Here is a 9,554-nt window from a genome sequence, read left to right as displayed (position 1 = left end):
ACCATTACAAGACCTGATGTTGCTTGGAACTTAAAAAAAAAAAATTTAAAACGAAATTCAGCCCTTAAAATTGTCTAAATGAAAAACAAAAAGAAAGAGAGAGAAGGGTACACATTTAAGAGTCACCAAAGGAACTCTCAGAGAAACAGGAGCTAGAGGAAAGAAGCTCTCTGTTTTTTCTTGAGAAATGCTGATTCTCAAGCATATGTTTGAGGAAATGTATTGCTTTATTAAGTTAAATGAGATAATATACATGCAGAACACATAGGACCGTGTCTGGCCTATAGTGAAACATCCTGCCTTCATCTCTCCTTGCCTTCCTCTGGAGCCAGTCTCTACTATAACTATCAGTACAGCTCTATCTGCAATGCAGGAGACCTAGGTTCCATCCCTGGGTCAGGAAGATCCCCTGGAAAAGCGATTGGCTACCCACTCCAGGCTTCTTGCCTGGAGAATCCCATGGACAGAGGAGCCTGACAGTCTATGGTCCATGGGGTCACAAAGAGTCAGACAGGACTGAGCGGCTAACACATACATCCATCCACTCAGGAAGAGAAAACAGATTCGGGATGCTTGGCCTTGTTCAGAGATGGGTTTGGAATCTTTGTCTCTTCCGCTTTCACTATGGAGACCAGAGCCTGATATGCAAGTATGGCTAAAGCAAGTATGGCTCTACAAGCAACACTCTACAAGCAAGTATGGCTAAAGTGAACATCACAGAAAACGCACAAGCCCTCGGTGTTTGTGATGGTTCCACAAATCTGCCTTTGGAGGTGGAGGCCTACAACCCTGGACTACCTTCACAGTGAACACTGGGATCTGGAAGGCGCCTGGGGACGTGGGAGGTCACCTTGAAAGAGAACTAGAGCCAGACTTTACCTATTTCACTTTTTATGTCTGGCCCCATTGACTTGGATGTCCTACACTTCCTATAATAAAATATCCATCAAAGAAACCACTTCAGAAAATTAAAATGTAAGTGGTTTCCACATCTATTGAAAAATACATTCTGAAATAGAGCGAAAACAGGATGCATGTCTCCAGATACAAATATACATGTACATGGACAGAAAGAAATACACGTGTATATAATATCAGGAAGAGTTCCATGCCGCAATTAGCTAAATATCTGGTTTATCTCACTTGGCAAATACAAGCTTTTATCATCTAAAACTTCTACTTTAGAAAATAAGCATATTCACTTTAGTCCTGGATTCAGTAACCACAGGATAATTGGAATGCTATAAGTTTTGAAGGCAAACTGAAGCAAAGTAATATAGTACTTGATGGGGCACTGTGCTTTGCAACAATTCCAGCTTTGAAAATGCTGTCTAGTTTTAAACAGCTATGCAAGAACTCAAGAGAGTATTTATCATTCCATTTCTTCAGAGGGAAATAATCTGCAGTGGAATTCGCCAACAGGTTCAAAGTCACCTAATAAGAGAACAGCAGGCAGAAAGAGACAACGGGCTGGTTTAAAAGCCATCACTTAAGCCACCAGATTAAATGTGCTTCTGCGGCGGGGGTGGGGGAAATCTTCACTTATCAGCAGAATGCGAGGTTTGCTCCCACAAAACTTGTTTCAGAAATTTCAACACATCAAAGTGAAGCCTGCATAGTTTAATGGGGAATTAGGAAAATTCCATTTGCCAATCCAGTATGACATTTGGCCAGATCTCAAGACACCTCAGACTCAACATGTCCAAATCAAAATCATTCTCCCTTCTTAGCCACCAAAAACTACCCCTCTGGCAACTGTTTTAAACTCTGCACTTTTCAGACCAAGCTAAATACTTGGTATTTAGACCAAATATTAAAGTCGTTTTAAGTATTTAGACCAAACACTAAAGTCATTTTAAGATGCCACTGAATTTCTTACTTCTGCTCACCAAGATCCATTGATTCCCTTTCCCAACTACTGTTGAATTGTTCCTTCACTCCACTGCAGCAGGTAGGAGGCCCTGCTTACATCCCCGCCGCAGCCCTCTGTGTTCACTCCACTTCTGCTTGCCATATGAGTCTCCACCCAGACATTGGCCTCTGCGGCCTGAGACTTTGCTGAGAGCTTGGGGCCCCACCAGTGTTTGGGCCCACAGAAGTTTATTCAAACTGTGTACAGAGAAGTCTGGAAGCACCGGGGATTTAAGACCTACAGAGGCAGCCCTCAGCTCATCAGGGACAGGCATTGGGGGATAAATACCCTGGCTTTCCCACCCCTTGGAAGGACAACTCTGAGTGTGTTCTGTACAGTTTCCCTGAGAGTCGTTCGCACAGTAGCAACTTTCTCAATCAGTGAACTTTCTCACCGCCTGTCTCATTTTCCCCACTCAGTCACGTGTGCTTCCTGGGATCAGCTCCCAAACAAACTTCCTGCACTCAAGTTTCTGTTTCAGTGCCTGCTTTTAGGGGGACTATCCAAATCAGGATGGATGCAAAAGAATAAGAGTAAGGACTCCAGTTTTTAGTGATCACTGTGTTTTACGCACTGCACCAAGCTCTTTTCAGAAGTATTCTTGCCTGGGAATTCCCATGTACAGAGGAGCCTGGAGGGCCATAGTCATGGGGTCACAAGTCAGACACAACTTAGCCACTACGTCACCATCTTACGTATGGGGAAAGTGAGATTTGAAGGAGTGCGGTAACTCATCATAGGTCACATAGCTACTATTAGGAGGAGTTGAGATTTTTAAACTCTTTCTGGTCCAAAGTGCAGGCACACCACCTTAGTCACACTCTCGTCGCTTCTCTCCCGGGTTGCAGCGTGAGTCTCCAACCAGCTCACCCTGGATTCACTACTGGCTTCCCACTGTTCATCCTCCATGCTGGTCATGAAGACCCTTTCTAAAATCTGCTTTCATCACTCCTCTGATCACTGCCCTCCTGACTTCCCACAGCCTTTTGAATAAAGTTCGCGGTGCTCCATGGCATCCCAGACCCCCAGTCCTCTGGCCCTGCCTCTGGCCCCAAACTGGACCTTGCCGCTGTCCCTTCCTGGTCCACCCCCTACTCCATCCCACCCCTACACCCCCCACTCTCACCACAACACCCACCGGCACTTTGGCCAGAAGAATCTGCTTGTGTTTCACCCTGCTCCCTGGTCCCACTGCCTGCAGTGACTTTCAGCTCCTCTTCCTCTCTCCCCACCCCACCCTTTCCCTCTTCTCCAGCCCTTTCTTCTTATCCATCAGAATTATTCACAGATCATGCCAGCTCCTCTCCCAGCCACCAGCTGCGGGCTTCCTCAACACTTATCAAACTGTCCCTCACCTATGCCGCCCACCCCCACCAGCCCCCGCCGACCCATGAAATCAAGGACTGTCTGCGTCTTTCATCTCTCCATCCCCAGTACCTGGTACATTGTCTGGTACATAATGAGGATTCAATGAAAGCACTTGCTGAATAGCATGATTCACTGAGCCAAGCACAAAAGGTCGTGGCTACACTCCACAGCCAAGAGACTCTGCATCTACAAGTCAACAGACTTCACCACGGGGGTCTGGGCTAAATATGCCTCCAGCATCAGAAGGGACCGAGAAATTCAGCATCCTATCCACCCAGCTAGTCAAATGAGTGCTCAGAGGAGGCAGAAGTTGTCCCAGCCTGACCATGTGTAAAGTCGCCTTACCTTCTGAAGGCGAGGCCCTCCCCATCTTCCTGTCTCAGTCCCTAAGCAACTAGCTCCCGTTTCCACACCAGGCAAAGTGGGTAGCAAAAAACCCCGAACAAGGGACATAACGCCACCCCTCCCCGTAGGAATCTGTGAGCACCAGAAGTGTGTGAGCCCCCTACCTCTAGAGACTTGATGTGGTCTTAGTCCCCACTGATACCCAGAGCCACGTGGCCTGAAGACTCCAGATAACTGTCAAACCTCCACTTTGTTCCAGGCAAACACAGCAAACCGTGAAGCTGATGAAAGCATCGGATGGCTCATCATGCTACTAACTATGCTACTAGGCTGCTAACATGTAATAGTAGCCTCTTATTTTATTGAGTCTGTCTGTTTTGCCAAATGTTCTCCCTGTCACTTCTAGGAATGCAGGCATGCATGTGTGCTCAGTCCTGTCCGACTCTTTTGCCACCTCATGGACTATATACAGCCTGCTAGGCTCCTCTGTCCATTGGAATTTTCCAGACAAGAATACTGAAGTGGGTTGCCATTTCCTACTCCAGGGAAACCTCCTGATCCAGGGATTGAACCTGTGTCTCCTGAGTCTCCTGAACTGGCAAGCGGATTCTTTACCAGTGCACCATCTGTGAGGAAGCCCTTATTTTATTAAGCCTATTTGGGCAAACTTTCTCCCTATCAATTCTAGGAAAGTAGTGTTGAGGGGCAAGGATTTGCTGCTAAAGAATGTCACTAGAACCTCAGAGGAAAGGCTGAGCTGGTGGTAATGTGAATAAGGGAGTGGGAATGGAATCTCAATTTTATTCAGCAGCTGACTCTCTGCCAGCACTTAACCTCCCTGTGATTTGTTCTGCTTATCTACCAGAAGCCCTTCATCACCAGCCTCACTGGAGGGTGAGAACAAGCCCATGAAGTCCAGCAAGAAGGCTGAGCACTGGGTCAGCCATCTCCCTGCACTAAAGAAATTCAGGGTCACCACTCTGTCCATGGAGCTCCTCCCTGTGCATCTGGCGGAGCATCTCTCAGGCCATGTCTGCATGCAAAAGCTAGTAAAAAGCACATTCCCCTAATCATCTAGATATGTTTAGGTCCCCATATGGGACTCTTAAATATCTTCATAAATCCTTGGATTTTTCCCTTTACTTGGGTGATCGTCTTAACTCACATGGGTGATTGAGTCAAGTTGCTGAGCAGCACAGCTTGTGATGCGGATTCTCGTGAAAATCATTTATTGAGAAAATGCTCTCAGAAGAGGAGAGAAGCCAGCAGGAGACCGCAGAGAAAGGGAGCTTCAGCACAGTGGTGGTCTCAGTTTCAGCCTGGTCCCATGGGAGCTTGGGAGCACAGATTGGGCCTCTCTGGAAACAACAAGCCAGCCTTTCCTACCTTGTATCAGTCATTGATTTCTGGACAGAAAAGGGGGTACATTGCATTACCTTCCATAACAAGGAGGCTTCTGTTAGGCTGGGGGTAATTCTCGCAAGAAGGGACCCATCCGGGGGCTTTGGCAGCCTTACAGTAGGTAGGAATGAGCACACAGGCTACATGTGGGTGGGTCGGTGAGGCAACAGCATCCCCTCTATTTGTGGGTTTCAAATCAGAATCACCAGGAGGGCTTGTTAAAATAGATCACTGAGCCTGCAGCCCAGAAATATCTGATACAACAGGATTGGGGTGAGGTCCTATACCTGGAGCCCTAGGCAGAGGTTGTATGGCAATAAATCCAGAATTAGCCAAGCTCCACGTTAACCATGAGCCATCCTGTCCCTAACCAGCCAGCTCCCGTCTCTTTTAGGCCAAGTGGGTACCAAAAGACCCCCAACCATGACTTCACGCCTCCCCTCCCCATTGGAATCTTCTTTGTCCCGAGACTATAAAAACTGGTTGCGAGCCCACAAAAGGGGTCCGCGCTCCCTGATCTGTCAGGAAGTCAGCCCACTGTCCTCGCAGTGCCCCTCACTACCTTCGTCAGCCCTTTGTTTTCAATAAATTCTCTCTTTTCTAAAATACTCTGTGTCTGGAAATTCTTTTCCAACCGCTGCTTGGACTGCCACAACACCGTAGTTCTCATTTCTAATGTGTTCCCAGTTCTAAGTTCTAATGCTCCTGGCCCAAGGGCTGCCCTGCAGAACCGCTGCACTACAGAAACCATGCAGTGTGGGGCCGGGACATACCACCCGACCTGCTGCGACCCTATCAGCACTCACCTGGAAGAGTTTCAGCTGTAGACTATAATCGTCAACCAGCATCTGAAGAATGTTCAACTCTGCAATGACCACAAACACGAAAACCAGGCCTACAACCCCCATAGAGAGAAGGTAAAAGGGTGAGTGTGGAGGTTAAAGCTAAAAAGGCAGGGCCCTGTCTCATCTACCAAGCCTTCATCGACACCAGGTTCCCTGCCTCACCTCCCTCTGAACAGCACACAGGTGAGGGTGGGACAAAAGGGGGCGTGACCCAGGCCACTCACAGGTGGTTAGGCTCCCTCTAGAGTGCTGAGTGACACACCTCATCAGGGACCCAGACCTACTGGGCATATCCAAAGAGAATGGCTTAGGAGACAAGTGGGCTTATTGCAACAATGTTTCCTGACGGAGAGTCTGTAAACAATCTATAATGATGCAAGATACTGAAGGAAGAAAAGCTACCTTCAGTCAGTTCAGTTCAGTCGCTCAGTCATGTCCGACTCTTTGTGACCCCATGAATCGCAGCATGCCAGGCCTCCCTGTCCATCACCAACTCCCGGAGTTCACTCAGACTCACATCCATCGAGTCAGTGATGCCATCCAGCCATCTCATCCTCTGTCGTTCCCTTCTCCTCCTGCCCCCAATCCCTCCCAGCATCAGGGTCTTTTCCAATGAGTCAACTCTTCGCATGAGGTGGCCAAAGTACTGGAGTTTCAGCTTCAGCATCATTCCTTCCAAAGAACACCCAGGGCTGATCTCCTTCAGAATGGACTGGTTGGATCTCCTTGCAGTCCAAGGGACTCTCAAGAGTCTCCTCCAACACCACAGTTGAAAAGCATCAATCCTTTGGCACTCAGCTTTCTTCACAGTCCAACTCTCACATCCATACATGACCATTGGAAAAACCATAGCCTTTGTTAGCAAAGTAATGTCTCCGCTTTTCAATAGAAAACTTCTTTTTCAAAGGAGTTTTTTCCTTTGAAAAAACTTTCCTTCAACTCCTTTTTCAAACTTAAGGAGTTTCCACTTCTTAAGTTTCCTTAAGAAGTGGAAACTCCTTGTCACTGGAAGCTTTTAAGCAAAGACATGACAATCAGCTGATGGAATGAGTCGGGTAGAAGATCTGGATTGGGATTGGATCCAGCAGCCTTTAAATGTCCTTCTAAGCCTATTATTAGTTTATGTGAATTCCTGCCCTTTCTTCCACTCTGAAGATGTCCTTAGAATTCTCTCCTGCTCTACCTGATCCTCAAATGATAGAAAGTTGAGCGTGCTAGCTTTTATTCCAGTTGGCTCGTAAGAGCCCCTATATCCTTTCCCATTTTCTGAGAAGAGTGGGAGTCATGCCTGCATCCCTGGTTGGAAGTTTAGTTGGAGACTAGATCTGCTATTTCCTCCTTGCATGGTATAAAGCCCAATGCTTGATGCTGTGAAGTTGCCTTTAATTTGTTGTAAGATCCCCTGGAGAAGGGAATGGCTATCCATTCCAGTACTCTTGCGGGGAAAATTCCACGGACAGAGAAGCCTGACTTTTGGGCTTCCCAGGTGGCGCTAAAGAACCCCCCTGCCAATGCAGGAGATGTAAGAGAAGCGGGTTCGAACCCTGGGTCGGCAAGATCTCCTGGAGGAGAAAATAGCAACCCACTCCAGTAATCTTGCCTGGAGAATTCCACAGCCAAGGTGCCTGGTGGGCTACAGTCCATGGGGTCACAAAGAGCCCGATGCAACTAAGCAACTTAGTAAGAGCAGCCAGCCACTTTCTAAATCATATGGCTCACCATGACAACCTCCTGAGAGCAGATCATGACATGTGGCTTCATTTTACAGTGAGGGAAACTGAGCAAAATATCACCAGGAGCAGGTGTCTTCCCAGCCCCTTCCCTAGCCCAACCACCTCACCCCTCTCCTTATTGCCTGTTAAATGGTGATATTTATTCACAATAAGTCCCCAGGCTTATGCTGATTTTAAATCATTTAAGAATTGAGTCACCAGGGCTGTGTTTTGACCGACCTCCTACATTCACTCATCCCAGACCCATGTTCTAGAATACAAAGGTCCAGTGATTCATTTCTGCTCTTCAGCTTCACTAATCAGAGACACCCATTGCTCTTGCCATGCGCTGAGTGATATAATGGAAATTTCTAGGCTGAGGGCATTAGATTCAGATGCAGCAGGAAAAAAAATTGTCAGGCAGCTTGATTTACTGTAGCTGGAGAGATTGGGAAGAAAAAAAGAGCAAGACTGGCTTGTTTGTGCTCTCTCTTACTCCTGACTACAGACTCTCAGACAACTGCCAATTTGCTTGACCAAGTCATCTGTGTGGGCATTGCTAAGGCCCCATAACTCCAGCCAGAAAAAGAAGAATGAACAGGCATGGGCAGTGCACAGAAACTCAGTTTATAAGGAGCATCGAAATCCCCACGAAATGCAACTAGATCTAGAAAATCATAGTTTCCAATTTGCTGTTGTTGTTTAGTCACTAAGTCATGTCCGACTCTTTCAAGACCCCATGGACTGTAGCCCACCCAGCTCCTCTGTCCTCCACCATTTCCTGGAGTTTGCTCAAATTCATGTCCATTGAATCAGTGATGCCATCTAGCCATCTCATCCTCTGTTGCCCCCTTCTCCTTTTGCCTTCAATCTTTCCCAGCATCAGGGTCTTTTCCAGTGAGTCAGTTTTCACACCAGGTGGCCGAAGGATTGGAGCTTCAGCTTCAGCATCAGTCCTTCCAGTGAATATTCAGGGTTGATTTTGACTGATTTGATCTCCTGACTGTACTAGCCTCTCTTACACGCAATTGTGAGAGAGATGGACAGATCAAAGTATGCCATCTCTACTGCCTTTAAATTCTTCCAGCCTTCCCCCACCACTGCACCACCCACTTGGCCCACTTCTCTTTCCCCAAGAGTACTACCTCTACCCTGCCCCTCACCTTGTGCCCCTGCCATTCAAGGCCACCCCACCCAGGAAGCCGTCCGAAACACAGCGGCCTCCAGAACCCCTACACCAGTTTCCAGGACTCCTTTCAAAAAGAGTCCTGCATGCAATTGGCATATTGGGATGCGGAAGTGGTTTTGGTGTGGACTGGGGAAAGATCAGCTGCTAAACTGCCTTCTAAGGAGCATTTATGCACACACTGAGCTTTCTGTTTGCTGAATGGGACAGTCAAGTCTTGGGGAGAGCTGAACGGCTGGGAGGAGGAGAGAGTAACTGTCCTTCCCTGCCCTTCCCTCACTGCCATCCTTCAACATAACTGTGAAATGAATTCTTAAAGGACATAGCTTAGAGAGACTTCAGTCTTGTTTGTCATGTTCTATTTCATTTATTTAAGTAGATCTACAATAAATACGTCAGAAGATTAACATTTGTCAATTCTGGTTGGTGAGGCACATGCATATTTATTCTTTTTTTTTTTCTTTGACTACAACAAAATAATATGGCTTTGAAGAATCGCTCTATATATTGACTTGCCTTGGGCTTTTGTGTGTCTTTATCCCACAAGATTACCACTGCCACCCTCCCTAACTTGTACTTCTTGTTCCCAGCTGAACACTGCCGTGGGCAGGATTGCTGCCGTTTAGTCATCAAGTTGTGTCCAACTTTTTGAGACTGCATGGACTGTAGCCCGCCAGGCTCCTCTGTCCACGGGGTTTCCTAGGCAAGAATCCTGGAGTAGGTTGCCATTTCCTCTTCCAAGGGATCTTCCTGACCCAGAGATTGAACCTGTGTCTCCTGCACTG

The sequence above is a fragment of the Bubalus bubalis genome, chromosome 13, assembly GCF_019923935.1.
Source record: "Bubalus bubalis isolate 160015118507 breed Murrah chromosome 13, NDDB_SH_1, whole genome shotgun sequence".
Classification (NCBI taxonomy): domain Eukaryota; kingdom Metazoa; phylum Chordata; class Mammalia; order Artiodactyla; family Bovidae; genus Bubalus; species Bubalus bubalis.
This window is presented reverse-complemented; position numbering follows the sequence as displayed.